The following is a 5,911-nucleotide window of genomic DNA, read 5'->3' on the forward strand; positions in this document are numbered from 1 at the left end:
AGATCAAACCAGTCCATCATCCAGGAAATAAAGCCAGACTGCTCACTTGAGGGAATGATATTAAAGGCAAAACTGAAATACTTTGGCCACATAATGAGAAGACAGGACACCCTGGAGAAGATGCTGATGCTAGGGAGAGTGGAGGGCAAAAGGAAGAGGGGCCGACCAAGGGCAAGGTGGATGGATGATATTCTAGAGGTGACGGACTCGTCCCTGGGGGAGCTGGGGGTGTTGACGACCGACAGGAAGCTCTGGCGTGGGCTGGTCCATGAAGTCATGAAGAGTCGGAAGCGACTAAACGAATAAACAACAGGCTGGCATGGAATTTTTTTTTTAATTAAAATTTCAGAACTGGCTACCAATCAACAGGAAATCTATTTATGAAAGTTTTATTCAGACTTTGGCTGGATTCACACATTATGTTCAGCCATGGTTTAGTTAAACAATTGGCTAGGCTTGCTCTCAAACCCAAACAACTGCATGATGGCCTAAGATAAGCAAAGTCAGAAAAATCAGAAAACAAGATCTCAGCAGAAGACTATGGCAAGCTACTTCTAGATTGGTACAACAACACCCTCCATCAATGTGTCCATAAAGTTGCAAGAGTAAAGGTTGGTTCAGAAGCCATACCTGTACAAAAAGGTAGTCTGAAAATTGACGTGGTTATGATTTTTGTTTTGCTTTCTGGCCACTACTTTTTTATGCAGTTTTGCACACATGAACAGCTTTCACCCAAAGGTCAAAGTATGTATCTTCTGAACGTGCACAACTGGAAACCATGCTTAAAAAAATCAGTAAAGTACCTTTCACCAATGGAGAAAAATACAGCCAAGACAATGGGCAAACAGAGGAAGTTTGAGAGGTTTAACCAACCCTTGTACAACTATCAGTCCCATTGGCTCAGCAGTGTTTCTCAAGATGTGTGGACTTCAACTCCCAGAATTCCCCAGCCAGTTGGGGAATTCTGGGAGTTGAAGTCCACACACCTTACAGCTGCCAGGGTTGAGAAACACTGTGCTGAGCCAATGGGACTGATTAGGCTCCTTTATCTCCCTCGAGTTAAGTAGCAAGGGAGGAATTTGTTGGCTGCTGTTGTCTTTCGTTTTTTCCTGGGGAAAAATGTAATGTGACTGTGGGAAGAAAAAAGAACCTACTGCAGTCACAAAAGTGTGGATCTTCTAGAATTTTAAAAGTAAAGATCCAATGTACATTGTTACAAGTTTTGGATGTGCTTAAAGCCTTGCTTAATTTCCTTTCATAGTTATTTTGTCTGTTCAGGCTTCATCTCTGTTTTGAACGAACCTACTGGTTGTGCCTTTTGTACTTGCCCCAGAAACCTATCACTTTCCTCTAAACCCAACTCCCCTTCATGCTCCTCTTTGCTGTCACATTCCTAATAAATACTATCTTACACCGACATTTTGTGCCAGCTTGTCTTGGTGGCTGCATTTGCTAACCTGCCTTAAAAGGCCTAAGCCTCTGCAGATTGACCGTCCTTGTGTTTTTTGATTAACAGGAAAGACATTTCCCTCCTGTTCCTAAATCCCCAGGTGAAATGGGTGTTGGTGGCATTAAGTGCCAGTGAAAACAATTATTGCTGCTTTTCACTTGGACTTTCCTGGTTGGGTGGGGCAGACCTGCTGGTTCTGAGAGACCCCCATCCTTACAATAGGTTTTATATTAAGTGCAATTTGATCTGGTTTATCTCCTTATGGATTGGTATTTAAAACAAATTAGCCAGCTGGATTAATTGCTCGAGGCTACTGCTACAGCATGCAATGTCTGATTTAATGAAGTGATATGCCCTCAATTATCTTTTGAAAGATTTTGCAGAGGACAGAACTCAAACAAGCAAGGTCTTCAGTCCTCAGAAGTAATGCATGCTTTTCCCCCCTTGCTTCTATGAAAAGGGAGTTGTATGTTTACACACATACAAGTACTGAATGTATTGTGGACATATAGACAGAAGATAATCAGATTATCAAAATAAACAAGGAAGGAAGGAGACACGTTAGATGCTTTAATCAGGCAGAGAGAGAGAGAGAGAGAGAACCAAATGACCTCAAAAACTTAATGAAGCATTTTATTAGCAGAGCTTGCAAATATCTCTATCTTACTTTGGGGAAGAGAAAAGCAAAGCGAAGTATTTTCTAGGAAATACATTTCTGTATTACTATAAATCTGCACTTGCAAGAATGTAGTGGAGATGTCTCTATATTTAGCTTTCTATACACACTTTTGGAAAAGCAAAGGGATTCCCTCTGCTTCACATTCCCCCACTGGCATAAATGAATCAAAGGGGACAACTCCTTCCCATCAGTCTTGACCCCACATGAGTCAGTTTCGTCTAGTGGTTAAGGCAGCAGACTAGAAACCAGGAGTCTGTGAGTTCTAGTTCCGCCTTAGGCATGAAAGCTGGCTTGGTGACTTTGGGCCAGTTGTTCTCTCTTAGCCCAACTCCCTCACAGGGTTGTTGTTGTGGGGAAAATAGGAGGAAGGAGTATGTTACACGAGGTGCTACACTGCTGCTCACTCAATTCCACTAGGGAAGAAAATTTCCTGTTTTGACTTTTATAACTGGTAGAAATGACCACCAAAGAGAAATTGGAAGTAGTACTTGTCTGTTCTCATAAGCAGTTTGATGAAAGGATGTCCCTCTCTTGTTAAGCTCTTGTGGAAAATCTCCAGATGTAGGAACACTTCTCCCTGGAACAAGTGCTAGTGACTCAGCCAGTCTGTTGCACGACCTATGGGTTCTCTGGATCCACCCTGCTGATTTAAATAGGCTTGTAGCAGATGGCTGAGCCTGAAGAGTGTAAGGCTAGAGATGTCAACATTCTTCTTCCAATGCGAGGGTGACTGCCTTACCATTCTTTCCACCTGATATGGAGTGGCACCGGTCTCCATGATCTGGTGTGGGACTGGGCATAACCGTTCTGGAGACTGGTAGTCTAAGGTGAAGGGTAGAATGGCTGGGTCTTCCATGTCCTGTTGGAGAAGGCGTAGCTCAACTGGAACCTGCCCTTCCTCTGGCCTCTTAACTGCAATGCTGGGCATCACTAAGCCGGTTCATCCTCACTCTTCAGACATGCTACTATCTCCAGCATCCTTTGATTCTCCTGCCTAGAATGGCCTGGAGAGCTTGGGAGCTGCTGCACCATCTTTTCTGCCTTCTGCAACAAGTACAGCCATCAAAGGTCACCATTTTTGGCTCTGCTCAGTGTTTTTTCAGGCTGCCAGAAGGTGGTTACTGCCTGGTATATTGCCCATCAATGGAGAAAATTGTTTGAGGTGGCCTTTGGTCTTGCCATGGACAGGCTCAACACCAATGCTGCTGCTTCTTTTTCTTAACCACTCAGCTATCTTGCCCATTTCCTCAAATGGTGTCCTTTTTATGATGCCCCAAGACGTGTTTGACCTGAACCTTGAGGCTGGCTGATTGGGTTGGCTCTGACACGGTTCTCCTCTTTGGCCATGGCTTGTTGTACAGTGTGCACAATTATTAGGCAAGTGAGTATTTTGACCATATCATCATTTTTATGCATATTTTCCACCTCCAAGCTGTATAAACCTGAATGCTTATTGGATATAAGCATATCAGGTGATGTGTATTCGTGTAATGAGGGAGGGTGTGGCCTAAGGAGATCAACACCCTATATCAAGGTGTGCATGATTATTAGGCAGCTTCTTTTCCTCAGGCAAAATGGGCCGAAAAAGAGATTTAACTGGCTCTGAAAAGTCAAACATTGTAAACAGTCTTTCAGAGGGATGCAGCAGTCTTGAAATTGCTAAGATATTGGGGCGTGACCACAGAACCGTCAAATGTTTTGTTGCAAATAGTCAACAGGGTCACAAGAAACGTGTTGAGAAAAAAAGACGCAAATTAACTGCCAAAGATTCGAGAAGAATCAAATGTGAAGCTACCAGGAATCCATTATCCTCCAGTGCTGTCATATTCCAGAACTGCAACCTACCTGGAGTGCCCAGAAGTACAAGGTGTTCAGTGCTCAGAGGCATGGCCAAGGTAAGGAAGGCTGAAACTCGACCACCACTGAACAAGACACATAAGTTGAAACGGCAAGACTGGGCCAAGAAATATCTGAAGACAGATTTTTCAAAGGTTTTATGGACTGATGAGAGTGACTCTTGACGAACCAGATGGATGGGCCCATGGCTGGATCAGTAACGGGCACAGAGCTCCACTTTGACTCAGACGCCAGCAAGGTGGAGGTGGGGTACTGGTATGGGCTGGTATTATTAAAGATGAGCTAGTTGGACCTTTTCGGGTTGAAGATGGACTCAAAATCAACTCCCAAACCTACTGCCAGTTTTTAGAAGACACTTTCTTCAAGCAGTGGTACAGGAAAAAGTCTGCATCTTTCAAGAAGACCATGATGTTGATGCAGGACAATGCTCCATTCCATGCATTGAAGTACTCCACTGCGTGGCTAGCCAGTAAAGGCCTCAAAGATGAAAGAAGAATGACATGCCCCCTTCCTCACCTGACCTAAACCCTATTGAGAATTTGTGGGCCCTTCTCAAACGGGAGATTTACGGTGAAGGAAAACAGTACACCTCTCTGAACAGTGTCTGGGAGGCTGTGGTTGCTGCTGCACAAAAAGTTGATCGTCAACAGATCAAGAAACTGACAGACTCCATGAATGGAAGGCTTATGACTGTTATTGCAAAGAAGGGTGGCTATATTGGTCATTGATTTTTTTGTTTGAAATGTCAGAAATGTTTATTTGTAAATTTTGAGTTGTTTATTATTCTTACTTGGAACAGATGAAAATAAACGAGATGGGGAAATTTTCGTTTTTCATTTAGTTGCATACTTATTCTGCACGCTAATAGTTGCCCAATAATTGTGCACACACAGATATGCTAAGAAAGCAAAAACCTCACTTTTACTTTCTTAAATATTCAGGTTTGAGGTTTATTAACATTTTGGATTGACCGAGAGCACTGTAGTTGTTCAATAATGAATTTCATCCTCAAAATACAACTTGCCTAATAATTGTGCACGCAGTGTAGGTGCATCAATCTACTAGCATGCGGTGGTCAGAAGTCACTTCCACACAATTGGGTAGTATCCACAACCACACACTGCTCTACTCTTTCTTCTTTGCCCAGCCTTGGCTTTTTTTATTGCTTTACCCTCCAACAGACTTAATGAGAATGCCATTCCTTTTATTTATTTGATTTCTATGGCCTTTTCCTATTAGGCAGCGCAAAAGACTAAAGAGTATTCTCCACAAGCCAGGAAGAAGCCTTTAGCCCTGCTCTTTAGCCAAAAGAGGCTGAGTTCACCGTTTCCTTTTGGCTCCATCTTTGGTGACCAAGAACAGAGTGTTAACTTAGCACCGTGTGCCTCCCCCCCCCCCCCGTGGTTTATTAGCCAAGGTTTATGGCTTAGCACACTATGTGAATCCAAGCTCAGCACACGGATTCCCCCCTCCCCACCAGCATCACTCTCAATTAAATGTGCCCAGGAGAGTCTATGTTCTCCTTTCTCAAAAGATAAATTCTTGCATTAGTGTGGGAAATGCCTTCCAAGCGAAGGTGTTTAGGGGTGCCAGCTCTCCCGCATGTTTTTTTTTTCGTCTGCAGCTTTTGACTGCGGGGCCAGGACACCCCAACACAGCATGAGAGCGCCAAGGCTGACTCCTTTGTGGCTTCACGAGGCCTGCACGAACTCTAGGCCAGCGAGTTGAGAGAGACCGAAGTTCCTGCACCTACGAAAGGCGCAGATGTCGCCAACCTTTTCCCGCCGAATATTGTGATCGTGCCTCCTCCTTCCCTTCCCGTCGGTTTGCAATGCCTCCAACTCTGCCCTCCTTGAACGTCTGCCCAGTTTTTCTGGCCTGATCAGAAAGTAAACCGCGCATCGGCAACTCCAGGGGAGTTGCTG

The sequence above is a fragment of the Candoia aspera genome, chromosome 8 (genome assembly GCF_035149785.1).
Source record: "Candoia aspera isolate rCanAsp1 chromosome 8, rCanAsp1.hap2, whole genome shotgun sequence".
In the NCBI taxonomy this organism is placed as follows: domain Eukaryota; kingdom Metazoa; phylum Chordata; class Lepidosauria; order Squamata; family Boidae; genus Candoia; species Candoia aspera.